Raw genomic sequence first — 25,385 nt, 5'->3', positions numbered from 1 at the left:
TTATTTCCTTTTGTCGTTTTCCGGAGACCTGAGTTAAAGAACCCCATGAGATAGGGTATCTATGAGCATGACCGAGATGGCTGAGTTGTGGCCCAGAGATGCCAAGCATTGGCGGTTTAGAGCTCTTTTCAAGAGTGTCTTGAGAACTTATTGACCAGTCACCTTCCTCCCAGTCTCTCTGTCCTCTGGCAATTCCTGCATACTGCCGCTAGAATTTAGAGGTAAATCCTGGATGGTTTAGATTGCTATCAATTGCGTAAAAGAGAAACTTGCAAAAGTTCAATGCCTTTTGTAATCTCTTTCCAAACGGCTTTCCAAATTCGTTCAAGATCTGTTTCTCCCAGTACAGGCTACCTCTATCTCGCCCTTGTGGATTTTCTGGTTCAGACCGTGCAAGGTTCTCTGGTTCCATCTCTTTTCCAGACCCTAACTCACACTCTTCAGGACAATAGCCAATTGATCACCAGACATTTTTGGACTTCCACACCTTAGAACGTGCTGTTCCTTGCATCTGTCCTCCAGTGGTATGCTGGAGCTGGCTCTTGTGGGCTCAGACACATCTCTGGTCCCAACTCTGCTCAGTGGCATCTTGTTGGTACCCTGAAATCTGCCACAGTAGGAGAACGTACGCCGTGGAAATTAGCAAATCCTACTCGTCAGGGCTTCCCCCCTCCCCCCACCGCCCTTGGAGTTCCGTTTGTTAAACATTCACTAGCACACTGCCGTCACCTCCTGCTCTCTGCCTGGAAGATTCCTACTTATTCTCCAAGACAGAGTGCTTCTCTGTGAAGCTTTGACTCCCACAGAGAAACAGGGAGAAGAAAGCAACCCCTCTGTGCTGAGCCTCTGGGCTGGGTGCTTTACATACATAATTGTCATGTCTTTACTAAAGCAGTTGTATCGTATTATAATTATTGGTGATTGCCTCCTTGATAAGTGCTAAGTGTAAGGATTGCAGTCTATATTGATCTGTAAAATTCCAGGGACCTTGAAAGTATCTTTTATAAATAGTGAGTTCTTAGTGAATGTCAAGTATTTAATTAAGCAAACACTGGGAGGAAAAATTGGATTGCTTTGTTTCTTCTGTCTCTGTTCTGCCAAAGAGTACCCCCCCACACCACAATCAAAGCTGAATGTTTGACCAATGTCTTCTGCTGGGTGACTTTTTTTAATTTACAATAAACAAATTTATACGAAGGTATCACTAAGTATAATACTTGTGGCATGTTTACAAATGTAGAAGGGGCTGTAGGAACTGGTATATAAAGATGGAAATTTTAGGGGCACCTGCTGGCTCAGACAGATCATGTGACTCTTGATCTCGGGGTTGTGAGTTCGAGCCCCACATTGGGTGTAGAGATTACTTAAAAATAAACTCTTTTTAAAAAGATGGAAATTGGGGCGCCTGGGTGGCTCAGTTGGTTAAGCGTCAGACTTGGGCTCCGGTCATGATCTCGCGGTCCGTGAGCTCGAGCCCCACATCGGGCTCTGTGCTGACAGCTCAGAGCCTGGAACCTGCTTCAGATTCTGTGTCTCCCTCTTTCTCTGCCCCTCCTCTGCTCATGCTCTATCCCTCTCTGTCTCTCAAAAACAAACAAACAAACAAACAGAATATTAAAAAAAGATGGAAATTTTAGGTCTATGGGAGGCAGGTGGGGAAGGCATTTTTGGTCAGAGGCGCTTTTTAGTGACCTCTCTTATTAAATCTGTGGGGGTAAAAGACATGCTTAGCATCATACCTGGCCTGAAATATGGACTTTATAGGTAGCTACAACTGCCACCTCCACCCTCATCATCATCTTCTTCTTCTTCTCCTTCTCCTTCTCCTTCTTCTTCTTCTTCATCGAATATTCCTGAGGAACAGAGCTAGGCAGAGCTAAGAAGCCATTTGATTGACCTGGAGCTCTGTGTGGAAGCTTGCAAACTCCTTGTTTTGCCCTCTCATTTTCCCTTAAATTTATTAAAGCATCGAAACATTGTGAAGAAAGCTTTTTTTCTTGTGGCTGTTAGGATGCTTTGTACATACGCCTCACCGCCCCCCCCCCCACCTGCCAGTGGGAGAAGCAAGCAGTAAATATTACTTTGATCTGATCTGAATAGATGGAGTAAAATGATTGGCTGAAAGGACCTTCCCTGTAATTTATTCAAGCCAACTTAGCCAAAAGCTAGGATGTAGATGAAAGGTTATGTCACATCATCCTTACGAGAGCAAACAGTCTATGCAGAAGCAGCAGTAAAGTTTGCCCGCTGTATTCTGATCTTACTGCTACAGGAATAAGTATTTTGCAGTAACAGTGAAGTATTCTGATCTTACCACTCATCGGTCTCTGTCCAAAGGCCAGAGAGTTGCAGCAATAAAATCAGAACAGAGACAGTTGTGGGTTATGAAGGGGGTTTCACGGAAGAGATGAGACCTGCATCAGAGGGAGGGATAAATTACGAAGGATGTCCTGAGGGAAGAAAGTTAACTGGGGTAAATATTTAGAATCGCATTTCCTGCCCTGTGCTTTTACAAAAACGGCATTTGGCAAAAAGCATTCTAAGACCAAAGAAGTTTGGGAAATGGTGCATATATCCACCTTGGGTTACGCTATGTATCATATGCTCTGGGAACACCTGAAGTGAAGAACCCTGATCAGCTCTGTTTAATCTGTTTCCCAGCTGTGCTTGATTGGGGCATCTCCTTTTGGGGAATACCTATTAACATCTTCGAGAATGTTCAAGTACCATCGGGCCTCAATTGGGACACACTAATTTACAGGATGTTTCTGAAAACTAGCATTTATTTATGCCTTTTTTGAGACCTCAAAAGAGTCCGTCTCATCCTCAGTTCACACTACCTTATGCTCACAATTTCAACAGGGCTTCTCTTGTATTTTATCTTTCCCCTTTATCCCCAACCCCCCACTCCCCACCTCAAGTATCCATGTTCATGTGTTTATTATCTTCCTTAAATATGCCTTTATCTTGATTAAAACAGAGAGGGGGGCAAACCATAAGAGACTCTTGGAACAAACTCAGGGTTGCTGGAGGGGAGGTGGGGGGCGATGGGTTAAATGGGTGATGGGCACGAAGGGAGGCACTTTTGGGGATGAGCAGTGGGTAGCATATGTAAGAGATGAATCATTGGGTTCTACTCCTGAAGCCAAGAGTTCACTGTCTGTTAACTAACTTGAATTTAAATTTAAAATAATGTACCTTTATCTCATACAAGATAGTGTTTTGTGCATATGTGCTTTATGTTTTATTTTTTCCTCTATTTTTTTCTCACCCAGTACTGTGTTTTAAAGAGCTAAGATTGTTGTCCATTCATCTCATTTGCTGTTTTATCTGCTGCACAGGATTCCACAGTATGCAGCCCACCTACTTACTCATCCATCCCTCCACTAATAGACACCAAGTTTGATGGCGTTGGGGACCTTGAGACTGGGACACCAGAACAAAGAGAATAGTCATGTCTCCTAGATAAATAGTTTGAAAAGTTCTCTTCTATTAAATAATGAAATAACCTGGCCAATTTTGGCAAGCTGACCTAATCAAGTCCTGGTCATTATGAAGAATGAATTTCAGAAGAAATAGCCTTCAAATAATTTTCTAGAGCAGGCAGGGACTGAAGATCACTTGGTTCAGATTGTCCACATCTGCCATCCAAAACTTTTAACTTTATGCAGTTTTCAAGATTGAGCCCTTAACCTTAAATATGACTGTGAAAATAAAACATTTTCTTAAAAACGCATAAAGGAGAAGAAACAGTCCATTATAGCTTGTGGCAAGTGGTCTTGAGCTGGGCGTTGAACAGTCTTCCCAGTTGACCACGTCAGGAGAGCAGGGAGGGATTGGCATAAGGTCCGAAAGAGTCTCATACTGAGGCACCTTGACCTTCTCTCGATTACCCACCCCCAGGACCTTCCAGTTCCCGTTTAGTATGCTAAACAAAGTATTTAATATTAACTCCTGCTTCAGGTAATAACTATGGAAGAGAATCATGGCAAATTGAGAGAGTCAGAGGAATGCCAACTTTAGAGGAAGCTTCTAATGGTGTTGAACAGGAAGTATCATATAGTTCAAGAACTTCTTAGCAATAGAGGCAACTCTTCCAGGTAATTAAAGTACCTGGAATTTGTTCCTTCAACTTGGACGCTTTTTATTTCCTTCAAAAAGTGAGTGATTGTGAAAGTCCTCTCAATACTCTACCACAGTTCTGATGCACCTCAAGAGCTGCATTTCCAGGCAAAGTGTGTAACAGGACACATGGCTTCAGCCTAAACTGTGAAAAATACATATTGAAGAAGTAGAGATTTCCTAAATTCCAGCGCTATGTAGATTCCTGCCATAGCCAATATTAATGAACTCCATTGCCAAAGAGATGGCTGAACTTAGAGAATGAACTTTATGTACAACTGGGGAGAGGATTTTCTGCAGTTGGGATTAACAGCCACTGATTAAACTCTTGAGTGAGGCAGAAAAGGTTTATTGGGCATCAGAAGAAATGGAGCTGGTTGAACCACACAGAGAGACTTCTGGATCAGAATGTCTAAGGGTTTTTACCAATTCACTTAAGAGGGATGATGGGTTCATATAAAAAAATTGCATATTATTTGTAGTGTTGCCTCCTGCCTTGAGTTCAGTAGCTCAGTGCCTAGACTGTAGGAAGCATTCAGTATATTTTTAGAATGAATGAATAAATATAAGCAGCTTAAATTAACTGGTGGTTATTGCTTAGACTTCATTTTATCTACTGATTTATTTACATTATTAAGATCTTTTTTTTTTTTTTTTAGAACATGTTTAGCTTCACAGAAAAATTGAGGGGAAGGTACAGCGATTTCTCATATAGCCCCTGCCCCTGTACACATGCATACCCTCCCCCATTAAGAAAATCCCCCACCAGAGCAGTACATTTGTTACAATTGATGAGCCTACATTGACAAATCATAATCATCCAAAGGCCATAGTTTGTCTTTGTGTTCTCACTCTTTGTGTTGTACATCCTGTGGGTTTGGACAAATGTATAATAATGTGTATCTATCATTATAGTATCATACAGAGTGTTTTCACTACCCCCCAAAATCCTCTGTGCTCAGCCTATTCATCCCCCTCCCCATCCACTGAAAACCACTATCTTATGATTCTAGTTGGAATTATGCAATATACAACCTTTTCAGAATGGCTTCCTTTACTTGGTAATATGCATTTAAGATTCCTCCATATCCTTTCATGGCTTGGTAGCTTATTTCTCTAGTGCTGAATAATACTCTATTGTCCGGATGACCCACAGTTTATCTATCCATTCATCTACTGAAAGACATCTTGGTTGCTTCCATGTTTTGGCGATTATGAATAAAGCCGCTAGAAACATCCATGTGTAAGTTTTTGTGTGGATATAAGTTTTTGATTCTTTTGGGTAAATACAGTACCAAGAAGCACAATTGCCACAAAGTGTGGTCAGAGCATGTTTAGTGTGTAAGAAACTGCCAACTGTCTTCCAAAATGGCTGTACCAAGTTCATTTTATTATATACGTTTATAAAGCTGTAAGTCGAAGAACCCCTTTAGATACTTACTGGGTGATCCACACCTAAAAACTGTAGTCAAGACTAGTGACCACAGTGAAAAGGCCAGGTGAACGGCCAACTTACAGAAGGAGGTCTTAACAAGGCTTATTTCTCGTAGGACATGTTGCATGTTGGATTATCGTGGGCGGGGGAAGGAAACCAAATGTTGGACCTAGTACCTACGTTTGATTATTGGATTAGAGTCATTTGATGTCTCTTAGATCATAGGAACAAACACCCCCCATCTCAAGTATGAGATCTCCACGTTTGTGTCCTCAGCCGAGGGCCTTTTCCTCTGTCCTGGTATGATATAGTCAAACGAGCTGTGCCGAGATTGGCCTCCAGTGTAATACAGCGCCCGGCCACATCTGTGACTCTGTAGCCAAACACAGCCCAAGCTTTCCAGATGTTTCAGCGGAGCACGCAAGCCATCTGTTCACGGGCACTTTACAGAATCATAATGGGAAAGGGGACAGATGCAAGGGCCTGGCTTCCAGCCCCAACAACAATAGTAATGACTTAAGAGGAATATTTATTTTGTATGTTTACTCAGATGTTTGGAAATGAGCTTCAGAAAAAAGTCAATAAAAATAACACAAACTGTGGGGGAACTTGGAGAAAATCAATTCCTTCTCCCTGGTGTTGAATTATAATTATCCTATAACTTTACACATTTTGAAGGGGAAAAAAAAAAAAACAAACCTTTATTTAAGTGTTTCTACTCAGGCATGAGTCTAAAATGCAGACAATCTCTTTCCACATATATGTTCCATACACACACACCCACATACATATATCTATTTATGTAATATCTATGTAGATACATATAACATAAATCTATATGTATTACACATATACAGATATATACTTCAACATCTTACAGGTATAGGAGGAGGTAGAGAAAATGTAAGTTACCATCTTTGTCCATTTCTGAGAAAAATTTTTATCTTTGGGCACTCAGTATTTCTACTAATTAACCCCTTCTGCCACGGGTACTTAGTAGAACGGCCTGCGTGAGGGGCCAGGATACCTGGACTTCCTCACCCTTCAAGCAAACACTGCAAAGAAGTTGTAATCTTGTGAATGTCATTCATTTTTCTGGATTCAGAAATGAATCATTTAATTTTCTGAAGTCACATGAGGGGGTTGGACTGCAGTCACATTGAACACCCTGGCAGTCTGACCTCCTTCTTGACCAGCCTCTCCCCTCTGGAGCATCTGAGGGAAGACTGTGTGGACATTGGTGGTCTTTTTGCCATCTAGCATTTTACGTAGGAAGGAGTATAGAAGCCACTCAGCATCCACGGCCCCTTCTGTTGGTAACATTCTGAGTTCCTTTAGGGAAGCCATCCCTGCCCATAATCTCCGCCCATGTGCTTTGTCCGGGACAGGCCTGGACATCAGTGCTCCAAATCCTCCAGGACCCATGGCCAGTCCATCAGAATGAGTCCCAGGACTTTGTCTTTCTACCTGAACCTGCAAGGATGTGAAGCTGGAGAACCTGCAGCAATCTTACCAGCCCAGGGGAGCGCCTGGCTCAGCAATGAGCCAACACAGAAGCAGAAGAGCCCAGAGTTGGGGGAACCTAAGAGATCCCGATGACATAGTCTTGAGTGCCCGAAGCCTTGGACTTTTCGGTTCCTTGAACCAGTAGGTTTTCTTCTTGTCTTAACGCACATTGGGTTTTCTATTAATGTGCACAAAGAGCCCAAATTTTTCCAAATCTTGTTTCAGTAACACCCAATGTTATTAAAAAGGACTCGATAATTTGAAATGTTAATGTCAGTTGTCAGATCCTGACATGACAAGGTAGTTTCCCTTCGTTCACTGTCTACTTGAGCTTCTTCAGGTATTTGGAATTTCTTACATAAAAGACATGTAAACTCACGGTTAAAAATAATATGGGGCATCTGGGTGTTTCAGTCGGTTAAGCTTCTGACTCTGGATTTTGGCTCAGGTCATGACTCATGGCTCGTGGATTTGAGCCCCACATCGGGCTCTGTGCTGATGGCTTGGAGCCTGCTTGGGGTTCTCTCTGCCCCTCCCCTAATTGTGCATACACACTTTCTCACGCACTCTCTCCAAATAAATAAATAAACTTAAAAAAAATAATATAACTCAAAAATCTTTCAAACAGCGTAATAAAACCTAAAGAAATGAATCACCTCAGTGCCAGTGCTGCCCTACAGAACCATTGCAAGAGCCCAGCAGGCCAGTACACTGAAAGGAGAAGTCAGAGTAACTAGGAACCAGTGAGATGCGCAGAGGAACGAGCAACGACTTCCGTTTTGTGACACCCAGTTGCTGGAGAAGCATTGCAAAATATTCTTCAATACGCAGCGTCTTCATCTTGTTTTGCAGTCATTAACACAAAGGTTAAATCAAGAGAAGAACCGGGGGAGGAAATCAGTGTTCCTCAGTTTCTCCATTATCGCACATGGATGTTTCTGGCAGCTTTATTCATAATGGCCAAAACATGGAAGCAAGTGGACCATCCATGGACCAAGATGTCTTTCAGTGGATGAATGGATAGATAAACTGGGGCTCACCCAGACAATAGGATATTATTCATCACTAAAGAAATAAGCTATCAAGCCATGAGAGGATATGGAGGGACCTTAAATGCTTATTACCAAGCAAAAGAAGCCACTCTGAAAAGGTTATCATTTAGATGCCTTGACTCCCAGATCAAAGCCTGTATGAGGCAGAGAGAATGGCAGGTCTCTGAATCCAGCTCAAAATGGGTTTCTTTGGTGGCATGTTCATCTTATTTTGCAGTCGTTAACACAAAGGTTAAATCAAGAGAAGAACCGGGGGAGGAAATCAGTGTTCCTCAGTTCCTCCATTATTGCTTTTCTTTTATGTTTGATTTGTTTTGTAGCGTACTGTTTTGATTCCTTTTTTATTTCCTTTTCCATTTTTTTTTTTTAATTTTTTTATTTTTTTTAAAGATTTTCTTTTTTTTTTTTTTTTCAACGTTTATTTATTTATTTTTGGGACAGAGAGAGACAGAGCATGAACGGGGGAGGGGCAGAGAGAGAGGGAGACACAGAATCGGAAACAGGCTCCAGGCTCCGAGCCATCAGCCCAGAGCCTGACGCGGGGCTCGAACTCACGGACCGCGAGATCGTGACCTGGCTGAAGTCGGACGCTTAACCGACTGCGCCACCCAGGCGCCCCACCTTTTCCATTTTTTAAATGTTTTGTTTATTTGGTTTTAGTCATATTCTTAATCATGTTCATACTCTTACTCTGGAGATCACAATTCCACTCTTAAACATACAGCGATCAGTTTTGAATTAATACCACTTTAGCTTCGATCGTATATATGAATCTGCTTCTGGACAACTCCATTCCCCCTTCATGTTGTTATTTTCATCACAAGTTACATCTTTGTACACGATGTGCCCATTAACATAAATCTGTAATTGCTGTTTATTCATTTGTATTTCAAGCCATAGGGGGAGGGGCGCCTGGGTGGCTCAGTGGGTTGAACGTCCAGCTTCGGCTCAGGTCATGATCTCCCCAGTCTGTGAGTTCAAGCCCCGCATTGGGCTAGCTGCTGTCCGTGCAGAGCCTACTTCAGATCATCCATCCTCCTCTCTCTTTGTCCTTCCCCAACTCGATGTCTCTTTTTCAATCTCTCTCTCAAAAATAAATAAACATTAAAAAAAAAAAACATACGGGGAAAAATGGGTTACAAACTAAAAATATAATACTGGCTTTGTATTTACCTTGTGGTTATATTTCAATGCTCTTTATTTCTTCATACATGAAGAAATATATGAAGCCTTATGAAGCCTTCATAAGGCTTCACGTTATGCCTTCTACTTCTACATTAGCATTTCTTCTGGGGCAGATCTACAAGTTGCATATGTGAGGATATGAAGGTGTGTACCAACCAGGGAGTGTCTGAAGAAGGCACCTGGCAGTCTTTTCCCTAGAAGCCTAGATCAGAGCCAAACTCCACCAAAGGACCCCATTTTGAGCTGAATTCAGAGACCTGCCATTTTCTCTGTCTCATACAGGCTTTGACCTGGGAGTCAAGGCATCTAAATTATAGTCTTAGTTCTGTCTTAACTGCCATGTGACTTTGGACCAAGTCACTTATCTTATTGGGACTTTTTTCCTTATCTGTAAAATTAGATGTTCTAGATCAGGTGGTCAAAACTTTTCTGCAAAAGACCAAATAGTATTTTATTTTATTATTTTTTTTAAAGAAAAATAAAGAAAAAAAAAGAAAATAAAAATTTAAAGAAATTTTTATTTAAACGTTTATTCATTTTTGATAGAGAGGGACAGAGCACGAGTGGGGGAGGGGCAGAGAGAGAGGGAGACACAGAATCTGAAGCAGGCTCCAGACTCTGAGCTGTTGGCACAGAGCCCGACACGGGGCTCGAACCCACGGACTGTGAGATCATGACCTGAGCCGAAGTCAGATGCCCAACCGGCTGAGCCACCCAGGCGCCCCTCAAATAGTATTTTAGATCCTGCAGGCGGTAAAGTCTCTGTAACAAGTACTCAACTCTGCTATTGTAGTGCAAAAGCATCCATAGACAATAGGAAAATGAATGGCTGTCTTCTAATAAAACTTTATTTTTTTTAATTTTTTTTTTCAATGTTTATTTATTTTTGGGACAGAGAGAGACAGAGCATGAACAGGGGAGGGGCAGAGAGAGAGGGAGACACAGAATCGGAAACAGGCTCCAGGCTCTGAGCCATCAGCCCAGAGCCTGACGCGGGGCTCGAACTCACGGACCGCGAGATCGTGACCTGGCTGAATTTGGACGCTCAACCGACTGCGCCACCCAGGCGCCCCCTAATAAAACTTTATTTATGAAAACAGGAAGCAGGCCAATTTGGCCTGTGGGCCGTGGTTTGCCAACCCCTAAGAGTCCTTCTAGCTTTAAAAAATATAAAAAAGTCTGGTGCAGCCACTCTGGAGAACAGTATGGAGGTTCCTCAAAAACTAAAAGTAGAACTACCCTAGGACCCAGTCATTGCACTACTAGGCATTTATCCACGGGATACAGGTGTGCTGTTTCGAAGGGACACAGGCACCCCCATGTTTATAGCAGCACTATCAACAATAGCCAAAGGATGTGAAGAGCCCAAATGTCCATTGATGGATGAATGGATAAAGATGGGGTGTACATATATATATATATATATATATATATATATATACACATGCAATGGAGTATTACTTGGCAATCATATATATATAATGGCAATCATATATATATATATATATATATATATATATATATGCTCAATGGAGTATTATTTGGCAATCAAAAAGAGTGAAATCTTGCCATTTGCAACTACGTGGATGGAACTGGAGGGTATTATGCTAAGTGAAATTAGTCAGTCAGAGAAAGACAAAATCCTATGACTTCACTCATATGAGGACTTTAAGAAAAAAAAACAGATGAACATAAGGGAAGGGAAACAAAAATAATATAAAAACAGGGAGGGGGACAAAACAGAAGAGACTCATAAATATGGGGAACAAACTGAGGGTTACTGGAGGGGTTGTGGGAGGGGGGATGGGCTAAATGGGTAAGGGGCATTATGGAATCTACTCCTGAAATCATTGTTGCACTGTATGCTAATTAGGGTGTAAATTTTAAAAAATAGAATTTAAAAAAATGTATATAGAAAGAAGTCTGATGATCTGCACTGTTGTGAAGGGTATCCTTTTGTTTACTCCTTCATGCCATTCTAGAGCATTATCTCTATCAACAATACAATTGTAAGAATCGACTAGCCCTACTTGTGTACCTGGAGACCAAGCTTCTTTTTTTTTTTTTTTTTTTGTACTTTATTCATTCCTCCCGGCAAGACTAGTGGGTGGATTATTCTAATCACCATTTTAGTAAAAAAGAATGAAGGTGAGAGAAATTCCCTAACAGGTCCCAGGCCATAGCATTGCCAGTAGCAGAATGCAGACCTGTAGGACCCCAAAACCTTCACTAAGTTTTCTCCATCTCACATCTCCTAGGTAAAAGGTTTTTAGCACAGTCGAGAATCCAGTTTTCTTGACGGGGGGAAAAATATCTTAAATATACCAATCTAACGATTAAGCTACACACACTCCACACAGACCATCTTGTATTATAAACCACAAAAGTGATCAGTTGCTGACTTAAAATGTAATCTTTCAAGTTGCAAAGCTGGCAAAAGACTATACCGATGCCCTGGAGAATCTCCCCATCTCTCCGGCAAGATATAGGAAAGAATTAGTAAACAAAATACAGTGCCAAATTAATTACAGTAGAAGTGCTCTTGATTCCTCTTCACCCGCTGCACTTGCCAGACAGACTGACGCATGTCCTCAGTGCCACTCTGCCCCCAGCACTCTGGGTGCCTCTCCAGAGCACGACACTTGGGTCCCGTGCTAGTACCAATGGAAACCGCAGCAATTACCACACACATAGTGGCTTAAAACAACACACTTCTATTATCTCACAGTTCTGGATGTCAGAAGTCCAAAATCAGTCTCACTGGGCTAACGTCAAGGTGCGAGCTAGGCTGATTCCTTCTGGAATTTCTGTGGGGAAAATCTATTCTCTTGCCTTTTTCAGCTTCCGGAAAGCTTCTGTGTTCTGTTTCACTGCCTCCTTCCTCCTGTCACTCTGACCTCTTCTTTGCATTGTGACATACTTATGCCACCAATTCGGACCCTCCTGCCTCTCTCTTACAAGGAACCTTATAAGAGATTATGTTGGACTCATCCAGATAGTCCAGGAAAATCTCCCCATCTCAAAATCCTTCTCTTTTTTTTTTTTAATTTTTTTTTCAACGTTTATTTATTTTTTTGGGGACAGAGAGAGACAGAGCATGAACGGGGGAGGGGCAGAGAGAGAGGGAGACACAGAATCGGAAACAGGCTCCAGGCTCTGAGCCATCAGCCCAGAGCCCGACACGGCACTTGAACTCACAGACCGCGAGATCGTGACCTGGCTGAAGTCGGACGCTTAACCGACTGCGCCACCCAGGCGCCCCTCAAAATCCTTCTCTTAATCACAGTTATTTTACCAGCAAGATGGGTTTAGTTGAGAATAGCAAAGGATTTGCAACTCAGAATAAGCAAGCCATAGCTTTTATAGCTATAGCTAAAGCCATAGGCAAAGTCCACAGAACCAAGGAGAGGAACACTCTTATTTTTTTTTAAATGTTTATTTATTATTGAGAGACAGACAAACAGACAGAGTGCGAGCAGGCAAGGAGCAGAGAGAGAGGGAGACACAGAATCCGAAGCAGGCTCCAGGCTCTGAGCCGGTCAGCACAGAGCCCGACGCGGGGCTCGAACTCACGGACCGTGAGATCATGACCTGAGCTGAAGTCGGACGCTTAACCGACTGAACCACCCAAGCATCCCAAGGAATACTCTTTCATAGGGGAAAGGGGCAAGCTGGGAAGACTGTTATAAACAAAAAGTCCATAGGAATAAATTCAGAGCTCAAATTGTAGTGGCTTTTCATTGGCTGAGTTGTGACTGTCTCTCATTGTCTGGGCTGTTGCCAGGCAAAGAGAAAAATCTTCCTTCCTCTTGCTGGCGTTAGTAAAGTATCAAGTAGCAACATGCCTCTCTTCCTATTGAGGTCCTCCGTAAGCTTCTTCCGTTGAGGGTCTGTACTCGATGGCAAGTGGTAGTGCCTGAGGGCTCCCCCTTGTGGTCTCCTGACTCTATTTTAAGGAGGTTTCCCTTTGTTAATTTTCATAGCCATATAAGGTAACATTCATAGGTTCCTGGGATTAGGAGAGGGGCGTCTTTGGGGAGCCGTTATTCAGCCTACCACAGATCCCACTCCTCCACTTCCTCTCTCACAGATGAATCATACTCCCACCAGTCGGTTGTGTTTGTTTCCAGCTCTGTTTTTGTACTTGTTCTTGCAACTCCCTAATTTAACTTAAATATAATGAAACCAATGAATTCTGGGGGGCAAAAAGAAAGAGTTGCAATATCTATGGAACAAGTTAAATAAGCTAAGGCAAGTCGTTTTAAAAATGTGGTCAAGGGGCGCCTGGGTGGCGCAGTCGGTTAAGCGTCCGACTTCAGCCAGGTCACGATCTCGCGGTCCGTGAGTTCGAGCCCCGCGTCGGGCTCTGGGCTGATGGCTCAGAGCCTGGAGCCTGTTTCCGATTCTGTGTCTCCCTCTCTCTCTGCCCCTCCCCTGTTCATGCTCTGTCTCTCTCTGTCGCAAAAATAAATAAACGTTGAAAAAAAAAATTAAAAAAAAAAAATTAAAAAAAAAAATGTGGTCAAATTCGGTATGGCCAGGAAATCTGTGAAAATTTGAGGGAAAAAATGTCAGATCCAAAACAATTAAACAATATGTAATAGGGATGATTTGTGTAAGAAAGACGAAGCAGAACACGTTTTGTTTTTTGTTTTTTTTTTTTTGAAAGGTAAGCGTATTCATTTTAATTTCCTTTTAAGAAAATATTTATGGGGGCGCCTGGGTGGCTCAGTCGGTTGAGCGTCCGACTTCGGCTCAGGGCATGATCTCGTGGTCCGTGAGTTTGAGCCCCGCATCGGGCTCTGTGCTGACAGCTCAGGGCCTGGAGCCTGTTTCAGATTCTGTGTCTCCCTCTTTCTGACCCTCCCCTGTTCATGCTCTCTCTCTCTGTCTCAAAAATAAATAAACGTTAAAAAAAAATAAAAAAAAAATATTTATATTAAGGGGCGCCTGGGTGGCTCAGTCAGTTGAGAGTCTTGCAGTTCGTGAGTTCGAGTCCCACATCGGGTTCACTGCTGTCAGTCTGTCCGCGCAGTCTGCTTTGGATGCTCTGTCCCCCTCTCTCTTCCCCTTCCCCGCTTTCTCTCTCTCTCTCTCTCAAAAAATAAAACATTAAAAAAAATTTTTTTAAATGTTTATTTATTTTTTTGAGAGAGAGCAGGAGACAGAGCTCAAGAGGGGAAGGGCAGAGAGAGAGGGAGACACAGAATCCGAAGCAGGCTCCAGGCTCCTAGCCGTCAGCCCAGAGCCCGATGTGGGGCTCGAACCCACGGACTGTGAGAACGTGACCTGAGCTGAAATTGGACGCTTAACCCACTGAGCCACCCAGGCGCCCCAAAAATAAAACATTTTTTAAAAGACTTAAAAAAAAGAATATATTTGTATTTTAAAAACAGGACACATATACATCTGACTAAGCAGCATGGCTGACACAGACCAAATCCATGCTGGTAAGCTTTTGAGAACCATGGGGTATGCCGACGTTAGCACTGGCACAGGCAGACAGAATAAGGAAAAATAGTGCTTCAGGGAGAGCAGTAGTGATCCATAGGGTAGGTAAAGACGAGAACACTGTAGCAGGAACAACTTCCTACCTAGTACTGATACGTGCAAAGTTCCAAATCTCTACCATCGGGAAACCTACTTGCACAAAAGAACAAGGCCTCGCATGAAAAAATGCATTGGTCAGGGGCACCTGGGTGGCTCAGTCGGTTAAGCATCAGGTAACAATCTCACGGTTCACGGGTTCGAGCCCCACAATGGGCTCTGTGGTGACAGCTCAGAGCCTGGAGCCTGCTTCGGGTTCTGTCTCTCTCTCTCTCTCTCTCTGACCCTCCCCCGCTCACGCTCTGTCTCTCTCTTTCAAAATTAAATAAGCATTAAAAAAAATTTTTTTTAATTGTTAAAAAACTTGGTCAACAAGGTGATTTTAGATGATTTTATTAAAAGTGTAAAGCAGGTATATTTAAATTATATTCCCACTTTAACCAAATTTTTAGGTTAACTAACCAATCTCTCTCCAGTCTTATTATTTTTTTTATTTTTATTTTTTTAAAATGTTTATTTATTTCTGAGACAGAGAGAGACAGAGCATGAGTGGGGAGGGGCAGAGAGAGAGGGAGACACAGAATGTGAAGCAGGCTCCAGGCTCTGAGCTGTCAGCACAGAGCCTGATGCAGGGCTTGAACCCACAAACCATGAGATCATGACCTGAGCTGAAGTCAGTTGCTCAACTGACTGAGCCACCCAGGCACCCCTCTCCAGTCTTATTTAAAAAAATTTTTTTTTAATGTTTATTATTGAGAGAGAGAGAGACGAGTGGGGGAGGGACAGAGATTGGGAGACAGAGGATCTGAAGCAGGCTTTGCTGACAACTGAAAGGCCGACATGGGACTCAAACTCACAAACCATGGGATCATCACCTGAGCCGAATTCAGAGACTCAGCCGACTGAGCCATCCAGGCCCCCCTCTCCAGTCTTATTAAATTTGATTCAGGGCTTCAAAGACGATATTAATCATTTAGGGTTGCAAAAATTTGGGAAGAAGTCTTAATCGAAAGAGTGGACCTTCTGGGGCGCCTGGGTGGCTCGGTTGGTTGGGCATCCGACTTCGGCTCAGGTCATGATCTCGCAGTTTGTGAGTTCGAGCCCCACATCGGGCTCTGTGCTGACAGCTTACAGCCTGGAGCCTGCTTCGGATTCTGTGTGTCCTTCTCTCTCTGCCCCTCCCCCACTTGTGCTCTGTCTCTCTCTATCAAAAATAAATAAATGTAATAAAAAAATTGAAAAAAGAAACAGTGGAGCTTAAAGTACTCCTTGGAAGTTATATAGGATCTGAATAGGTGATCAGGGGTCGAGGAAGGCACATGGGATGAAACAGTATATTCACAACTGTCAGATACAGATAAGTAGGAATGATCATTTTTTTAAAAGGTAATCTCCACACCTGACGTGGGGCTCAAACTCACAACCCTGAGATCAAGGGTCGCTCGCTCTTCTGGCTGAGCCAGCCAGGTACTCCAAGAATGCCTGAGGTAGAACCTTGATACCTCAAGTGGACCTCATTCCAGCAGCATCAGCAACACGAGGGGGCTAGAAATTTGGACTGCCAGGCCTCGCCCCAGACCCACTGAGTCAGAATCTGCAATTTAACCAAATCCCCAGTTAATTTTATTTGCTTGGAACCTGTGACAAGTGCTGTTTCAGAGAGAGCAGGAATCTTCTTAAACTGCACCGAAGACTTAATATGGTACATGCAAAACAGAATGCCAACTGAGTTTATTAAGCACCTACTACGAGCCAGGCAAACTACCAAGTGCTTCGCAAAGCCTGTCTTCTTAATTCTCAAATGTCCCAGTCTTATGAAATACAGGTGATCTTTACTCTCAGTAACGAAACAATCTTCTCTGCTGTCTGTGATCCCTTTGGTTGAACTTGGTATAAAGAATACATTAGTGTCTCAAAACCTCAAATAATTGCTTTTTAAAATTCAATACGTAAAATATTTTGACATAATATTTTTTGCTCTCTTTGTTCCCTACGTTGCAAACTCTCACAGCTGGGATGATCTCAGATGCCTGGATAATTTCAACGTATGAGAAGTGGGAGACAACTCAGAAGCACTCTGGTTAGAACAGGGGTAAAAAAAAATAAAAAGCAAGAAATACACACTGTTAAGTGGACTTCAAAAATGATAAATCAGATTGAGCCAAAGCTTGGAGAGTTTGGAATAGGTTTGGGGTACTCCTACAACACTGCATTCATCAGCAGTTCATGCAAAAAGAGGCTAAGCCCTGTCTTACCAGAGGAAGCATGGAGACAGTCTTTCCTTGCCTTGTCCAGACTAGGAAAGGACAAAATTGTATCTTCTTGCTTCTCCCTGAGCTCAGTGCTCAGTCCCACTGAACAGGGTAGAAGAAACCCACGTGTGGGCACTCTCCAGAGCCATGAACATGTGCGTGCCTTGCTCACTGGGTCGGTTTTCAATGGACCTCCCGTTCCGATTAAATGCCTTTCTATAAGAAAGATTCCATGGGCCTCCACCCAGCTGTTCTCTTTATACAGTCTGGGGGTGGCAGACAGAGGGCCCCTAAAACTGTCCCAAGTGCCGAGTCGTAGGCGGACTGGTGCTCACCGCCACTGGGCTTAACCCCAGAACTAAACCTCATTGTGATGAGGATGGGAAGGCACTGAGGGGCTGGAAGGGCTGGGGTGTGAGGGGCATTCCTCTGTCTCTGACTTTCACAGAGCACACGTTGTATTCTAGAATCAGAAATCTGAGCGTGGGAAGGAGTGGGTTAGCCCTGGAGAAAGGGAAATGAGGATCATGGGTCTCTGCAAAGAGTTGGAAGTTAAAAAAATCAAGCCGTGCTTACTTACCAGCCATGATTCAATGGGGTCTTTCTTTGCCAGGTCCCAATGTCACCTTAAAAGTATCTTGAATCTAAGGACAATTCCTATAAAGCAAGGGACCTTCCGTGTCTTTATGCTTTACCACCTGAAGCCTTGCAGGGAGTACAGTGCCTTTCTTTCTTTCTTTCTTCCATCCTTCCTTCCTTCCTTCCTTCCTTTCTTAGTAGGCTCCAGCTCCTCCCAATGCGGGGCTTGAGCTCACAACCCTGAGATCAAGACGTAAGCTGAGATCAAGAGTTGGATGCTTAACCAACTGAGCCACCCAGGCGCCCCTCTAATCAGTCTTTTTAAAAATACTTAAGGGGCGCCTGGGTGGCTCAGTCGGTTAAACACCTGACTCTTGGTTTCAGCTCAGGTCACGATCTCACAGTCTATGAGTTCAAGCCCTTCATCAGGCACTGACAACACGGAGCCTGCTTGGGATTTCTCTCTCCCTCTCTCTCTCTGCCCCTCCCCGGCTTTCTCTCTCTCTCTCAAAAATAAATATGTAAACACTAAATTTTTTCTTTTTTTAATTTTTTTTTTTTTTTTTTTTTTTCAACATTTATTTATTTTTGGGACAGAGAGAGACAGAGCATGAACGGGGGAGGGGCAGAGAGAGAGGGAGACACAGAATCGGAAACAGGCTCCAGGCTCTGAGCCATCAGCCCAGAGCCTGACGCGGGGCTCGAACTCACGGACCGCGAGATCGTGACCTGGCTGAAGTCGGACGCTCAACCGACTGCGCCACCCAGGCGCCCCCTTTTTTTAATTTTTAAAAATACTTCAAAAAGTTTGCGGTGCCTGACTGGCTCAGTCGGAAGAGCGTGAGACTCTTGATCTCAGGGTCATGAGTTTGAGCCCCACGTTGGGTGTAGAGATTACCGAAATAAAATAAAATAAAATAAAATAAACTTAAAAATAAGAATACTTGGGGCACCTGCGTGGCTCAGTCGGTTGGGGTCTGACTTCAGCTCAGGTCATGATCTCACGGTTTATGAATTTGAGCCCCACGTGTGGCTCTGTGCTGACAGCTCAGAGCCTGGAGCTTGCTTCAGATTCTGTGTCTCCCTCTTTCTACCTGTCCCCCACTCTCTCTCTCTTTCTTTCTCTCTCTCTCTGTCTCAAAAATAAACGTTAAAAAATAAAATAAGAATACTTAAAAAATTCTATATATGTATTAATGCTTAGTATTGTTTAGTATCATTTAAAAATTTATTTAAATGATATCATAGTATATATATTCTGAAATGTTCTGTTCAGTGACTTAATATTATGTTCAGAGATTTATACTGAGACTTGATGTAGTTTATAAATGATGAATTATATTTCATCTGTTCCAACTAACTCTATGGTATTGTAATTGATGATCAGATCACATTGTATCTAGTCCTCTACTGAGGGGCATTTAGGAATGTTCCAGCCTCTCACTATTTCAATTTTTCACTTATGTGAATAACCTTGTATTTACTCCTTGAGCACAAGTGGGGAATATTCTCTGGGAGTTATGCCTAGACATTCTGCAGTTTATCTTAGTTTGGGTTTTTTGTTTTTGTCTTTTTCTTGAAAGAATACAGATATCTGCCTAGTGCATGAATGGCTGCTTGGAACAAGTAACCCTGTAAATATAAAAATGCTTCGTAAATTGTGACACATGGTATAAATAAATAGTATTATCGTTCACAACTTAGTGATCTCTGCAATCTGGCTTGCTGGAGATCGTATATTTAGGGGACTAAGAGCTTTCTTCCCCCCTTAAATTACTTATAAAATAAGATTGAAATATGAAAATTACATGATAGGTGGTTTAACCCAAAAAGTTCTTAGGATATGGACACCTACTGTTGGAGAAGTAGAAGTAGGCATGGGAGGAAATTTGGGGAATGTTTGTTAGGGATCACTACTTATAAAAGGGTTGGGGGAGGAGCAGGATTGGGCAGAGGTTGAACTGTGATATACCGCCCCAAGCTTTCAGCCTGGTGGGGAGCCCTGAAGTGCATATTCCCCATCGGTGTCCTGCCTCAGGTTGGAAGGGCTGGGTCTCTATACTCCTGCCTTACGAGGCACCAGAGAAAGGTGCAAGCTCAGGTGACGTGGCTCTCTGTAGTTGTGACAGCTCTGAAGAAAAGGACAGCTACAGGCTATCCATGACCCCCTCTTCCTGCAGCTGGGCTGCACCTCAGGCCTTCTTTGAAAGGAGATCCTGGGCTGGCGTCTCCATGTCCTTCGTCTCCTTATGCTGCTTGAACCCATTCTTTATGGGCATTGAAAAAGCAGCTTCCCCAGGATTCCAGCAGCCTCTCTGTTTGAGGTACACTTTTTGAGAAACAAATTCTGCCTCCATCTCTACAATTGGTCTGGGGCAACAGTTGACCTACATCATTTTCCTCCTACAATGTCTGTTGTAGATCCCCCTCACCCTCGGCTACCAGCTCTTCTGGCCTTGGAGTCTTACCTGGGGGCTTGACCTGGACTGCCATCAATGAGGGGCCTGAGCCCTGGTCACCATTTCCTTCTCTGGCCAGGCTCCTGTACTTGTCAATTTACAGTCATGATCGGGCACGAATTTCTCCCTGCCCCGTTGCATAATAATAGCCTTACCTGTTCCTGATGATCAGAGTCAATTACCCCTGCCACAATGGTGACTTCTCTTCTTGCCTGCTGGCCCTGGACACAAGAAGCCCAAGGTGTTTGGGCAATGGCTGTAGCTTATGATTCAATGCGCTCTTGCTGGGTCCCCTGGAAAAAGTGAATCCTCTTTGGGGCTGAGGTCCTCTAAGCCTGCAAAGCCCAGCAATGTGGGGACAGGAAACACAAAGTCCCTCAGAAGCGGGTCATTGAGAATGATGGTAAGTGAGGCCATCTGGACTTATTTACACTTCCTATTGGGAATACAAAGCTACCTAAAGACTTTGGTTCAAGGCACATGATGTGCTCTGGAAGATGCATCCTCACAGAGTAATGTCTCTAGCTGGCACTTCAGCTCTGTCTTCAGCAGGCTGCTCCAGCCCCATCAGGCTGGCAGCGTCTGGGTGATATGGTCAGTGGATCCCACGGTCACGGCCCATTTCCGCACCTCCTTTCTGGTGAAGTTAGTTCCCCTGTCTGACACAACGTGGGATCTGGTACTGGTGGGTCAAACACTCTGTAAGCCCTCAGATAGTGGTGCTGGATGAGGAAAGGAAAGCTCATACCGGAATATGTCCTGCGGGAACAAACTGTTGACCTTTCCAAAAATGGAAGGGGCCCAACGTGGCCAACTTGCCCCCACTTGGCCAGTTGGCCTCATTGAGGAGTAAGGGGCTCAATATTGGTCTCTGTTGCAGACAAATTGGACGTTGGACAGTGGCAGTAGCTACATCAGTCTTGGAAGTACAGTTAGTCCTTGCTTTGCATGGTTCCAATACGCACAAAACTTCAGTTACCATGATTAAGTTAAATAACACCGGTCCCCCAACAACACGGTTCAAATATCCGTTACAACACTCTATTAACTGTACAAACTGTGCAGAGCGCAAACCCCAATGTTAGCTCTGTAGGCCAATGATCACTATGTAAATAGAAGATGCATGTCGTGATCGGTGCTGATCACATCACTTCTTTCAAAGTCAGGTGGTGACCGGTCACTGCCCACCTTTGTTCAGTTCACACACAGGCGGGCAGCCAAGCATCTAGTTGTGTTACCTGGTTCCCAGCGAAGCTACCCATGTGACGGTTGACTACGATGGATACTTGAAAAAGGGAATTGGCCAAAGAGATGAAAGCATGGCAATGCATCCCCACAGTGATAAGGCTGGAAGTGAAATCGAGTCAAACGAATTATAGAAGAAACAGCTGACTCTGGGAACACGCCCCCAGATGCCTTTTGGGAGCCTCTAGATGCACAGCAGAGGAACTTAGTGAAGGCCAAAGGTAGTGACGGAACTGAGAACGAGGTGGCAGCAAGAGAGTGGAGGTGTCCCAGAGGAAGCGGACCTCGCAGAAACTTCACGCGGACGCGGCTCTGAAAATTCTCATGACATTCCCGTTCAATTTCGTGGAAAGCGCAAAGCATAAAATGTCGGAAACTGATCCAGACTTAGAAAGAAATACAACGGTTCTCCACAGAGGCATGAAAGAGATGCTCTCTCCCTATAGAAAAGTATACAAGATGGTAAACATTGTCCAAACTCTTGTTGCTAAGTTTACTTATACAGGAATAAACCACTAATTTCCAGACTTTCTCATGTTTTCAGTCATAGTTGACTAACAAAATATTAGTCGTGCTATTTTTTTTGTTTCCCTATACATGTATAACCAACAGTAAAACGGTTTTTAATATTTTGACAAAACGTTTTTTTTAATTTTTTTTTTATGTTTATTTATTTTTGAGACAGAGAGAGACACAGAGCATGAACGGGGGAGGGTCAGAGAGAGGGAGTCACAGAATCTGAAACAGGCTCCAGGCTCTGAGCGGTCAGCACAGAGCCCGACGCGGGGCTCGAACTCACGGACCGCGAGATCATGACCTGAGCCGAAGTTGGACGCTCAACCGACAGAGCCACCCAAGCGTCCCGACAAAACGTTTTTAAAGTCGCAGAATGACCATCATTTTTCCCCCACTGATTTTTTTAAAATGTTTATTTTTGACAGAAGAAAGAGAAAGCACATGTGCGCGTGTGTGCGCGTGTGCACACGCACGCACCTGTGTGCACATGCATGCACATGCACGGTTGGGGAGGGGCAGAGAGAGGGAGACACGGGATCCGAAGTGGGCTCTGTGCTGATAGCAGAGAGCCCCATGCAGGGCTCAAACTCACAAACCATGAGATCATGACCTGAGCTGAAGTCAGGGGCTTAACCGCCTGAGCCCCCTGGGGCGCCCCTTCCCCATTGATTATTAACACTGCACGGTTTCAGGGTGCATGGTCATTTTTACCATCCCGCACTACTGTGCAAGGCAAGAACTGCCTTTATGTGCCCTTGGAAATATTCTCAGCCTCCATCTCTGTCACGGTGGCCTCTCCATTCATGTGCCCATCATGCCAGTTCTCGGGTGGCCAACGGCCTAGGAAGTTCAGACGGTGAGATGTCAAAATCTTTGGGGACATCCACCAAGATGTCTCCATTCCACCTGTTAGGACTAAAGGTTTTTCTAACCTAGTCCCCTCTCTTGACATGGGCCTGCTTTAATTTTTTATGTCTCTTAGCTGGAAGAGTCCAAAATTTTTTCTTCTCCCACCATTGCAGGTCTGAAGGTGCATCTGTGAATATCCAGTGAGCCTTCTGGCGTTCACGCCTGGATTTCATACATGGTTTTCACCCTCAGCTGCTCCTTAAGTTTCTGTAGCCATCAGTGGGACTTAGCCATAGCCACCCAATCCAATTATCCTTATATCTACCTTTTCCTTCCAAGTTTCAAATACCTGATACATCGCACCCACTAGTGCATTGGCTTCTCCTGGTACTCGTGCCCAAATCACCCCCCACCCCTCAGCCCCCCGCCCTGGGAGATGTAACAATTGAATGGCCGCCGGTGCTAGCAGCATCTGGACTCTACTTACCACCAGCGATGGGGGCCTCACGGCCAGCCTGGTGGTGTGTGATCCACTTTCAAACCCTCACTTTGTCGCCTGCTTTCTGGGACCACGCCCAGCACCGATGGCCGCAGGTTAGAGTCTCTGGAAGTCTGGGGTGCAAGATGGTTGTCAGAGATGAACACCCGTAAAAGGATGTGAGAGGAAGCAGGACTGCTTTGGGGAAGAAGTTAACTGTTACATCCACCCAACAAAGGCTTCAGCAACCCAACAGGACAATCTGGAGCAAGCATTTATTGTCATGCTTTCCCCAGTTAGGTGGAAACAGTTAGGCTTTAATACGCCCCTCCCCCCCCCCCCCCCCCACTTTCCTCAGCCACTGGACTCAGGCTTTCCTGGGAAGGGCATGACCTTGCACGAGGCCGTTTAGGCAGCTGAGACCCACCAAGAAGGAGCTGATGGCCGGGCTGTTTGCTGACTGCACCCCCCCCCCCCCAGCCAGACAGCACATACCTCCTTGAAGGGGGATCTGGGCGGCACCCCTCTGTGTCTACCAGATCACGGGAGTTGCCTTCCTCACTCCGATTCTGCCTCATATAACGGCACTGACAACGTTCATTCTAGTTGCGACCTGACTGTAGAATACCACAAAACTGGAGTACAAGTCTGACAGTGTAAATCTCATCCTGAGAATGAAAGAAAAAAAAAAAAAAAAAAAAAGAGTCATTTATTCACCTGTTTTGGACAAAAAGCCACTCTATGTGATTTCTCTATTCCGACGTGGATATTTACAAAGGAAATAGTCATAGATGTTTCCCTCTTTTCGGTCTCCTAGAAAAAAAAAAAAAAAAAACCTTGAAAAAGTTTTCCTCGGAAAAGCAGAGTCATCTAGCAGACCCTGTGGCTAATGTACAATTAAACCATACAAAATTAAACACATCGCACATGACTGTCACGGGTTCCCTCTGAAGAGCTGAATCACATATACGAAAGCAAACTCCCCCTAGAAGAATGACAGAAACATGGAAACCGGGAGGCAGCCTCGTGCTAAAGACCCAGCAGGGAGGGAGCTTGGAGGTTAGCCACGACCTAAATTCCTACGGTGCTGAAATACTACCATTTTAGTCGACCCACAAGTGTTTACTTGGCATCTCCATTGTTGCCTCTGACGTTGCACGGGGTCCGGAGGGGAAGCTGAGGGCCAGCGGGACTGACCGACTCCCCCAGGGTCACGCTGCGGCCCAAACCCTGACTGAAACCCAGGCCTCCTGACTCGAAGAACAGTGCTTGCTGCTCTCTTCCGGATGCTTGTTCTCCAGCGGGGAATGTTATCCATACAGATAGAACACAACAAAGTCAGAGCTATATTGTTGTTGTTTCCCCCCCCCCCCCCCCGCTTTTTTTTTAAGTTTATTTATTTTGAGAGAGAGAGAGAGCAGGGGAAAGGCAGAGCGGGGGTGGGGTGGGCGGAGAGAATCCCAAGCAGGCTCTGTGCTGTCAACACAGAACCCGACATGGCGCTTGATCTCACGAACCCTGAGATCATGCCGTGAATGGAAATCACACGCTTAACTGACCGAGCCACCCCGGTGCCCGATATGTTGTTTCCTTTTCTAAGGCTGCTCCTTTCTTGAGGTCCCCTCAGTAGATGCTGTCAGTGTGCCCTGACACTGGGTGTGCTTTCTGCCACCAGCCACCCCATCTCTGCCGTAGCCTGCTTTACCTGTGCTGCAGAAAGCCGGGTCTCCCTGGCGATTATCCCCCTCCACAACCTGTAGTCCGTAATGGACCACAGGCAGAAATGGGGATACGAATGTTCCCATCCCTGTCCTTGGGTGGGACAACTCTTGAGGTGTGAGCTACCCCTCCCCCAGTCACCTCGGCTTGGTGTCACAGCCTCACTTGGTCCTCTTTTCTTCCCTGCCCCACTTCCTTATTCCCCTAATGATTTTTCCTGGGAACAACCCCTAATACATCATTTTCCTATGAATGTTCCTTGTCTCAAAATCTGTGTCCAGGGAATAGAAGTGAAAAACCACTGACTCTGAAATAATAATATTATTATTATTGTGTCGATACTTATTAATACAAGAATATAATCTATTATTGTCATTATTCTTGATTTTAGACATTTTATTGAGTCTCTTTGGTCTAAATTTCCTTCTGTGTGAACATGGA

At 44.2% G+C, this 25,385-nt stretch overlaps 1 long non-coding RNA gene across 3 annotated transcripts; it reads right to left on the bottom strand.

The window, feature by feature from the left end:
- Positions 1–22,630: 22,630 nt before the first annotated feature.
- On the bottom strand, positions 22,631–24,135 carry LOC147571925 (uncharacterized). Of its 3 annotated transcripts, none has more exons than XR_015246655.1 (4): positions 23,943–24,135; positions 23,721–23,860; positions 23,235–23,359; positions 22,631–22,738 (listed from the first exon to the last, which is right to left on the bottom strand). It is a non-coding gene; the product is annotated as an uncharacterized LOC147571925 (long non-coding RNA). The 3 variants fall into 3 exon arrangements; XR_015246654.1 differs by having other exon boundaries at positions 23,721–23,842; positions 23,943–24,134; XR_015246653.1 differs by lacking the exon at positions 23,943–24,135 and having other exon boundaries at positions 23,721–23,921.
- Positions 24,136–25,385: the final 1,250 nt, after the last annotated feature.

The sequence above is a fragment of the Puma concolor genome, chromosome F2, assembly GCF_028749965.1.
Source record: "Puma concolor isolate L17-30 chromosome F2, mPumCon1.1.hap2, whole genome shotgun sequence".
NCBI classification, from domain to species: Eukaryota; Metazoa; Chordata; class Mammalia; order Carnivora; family Felidae; genus Puma; species Puma concolor.
This window is presented reverse-complemented; position numbering and strand designations above follow the sequence as displayed.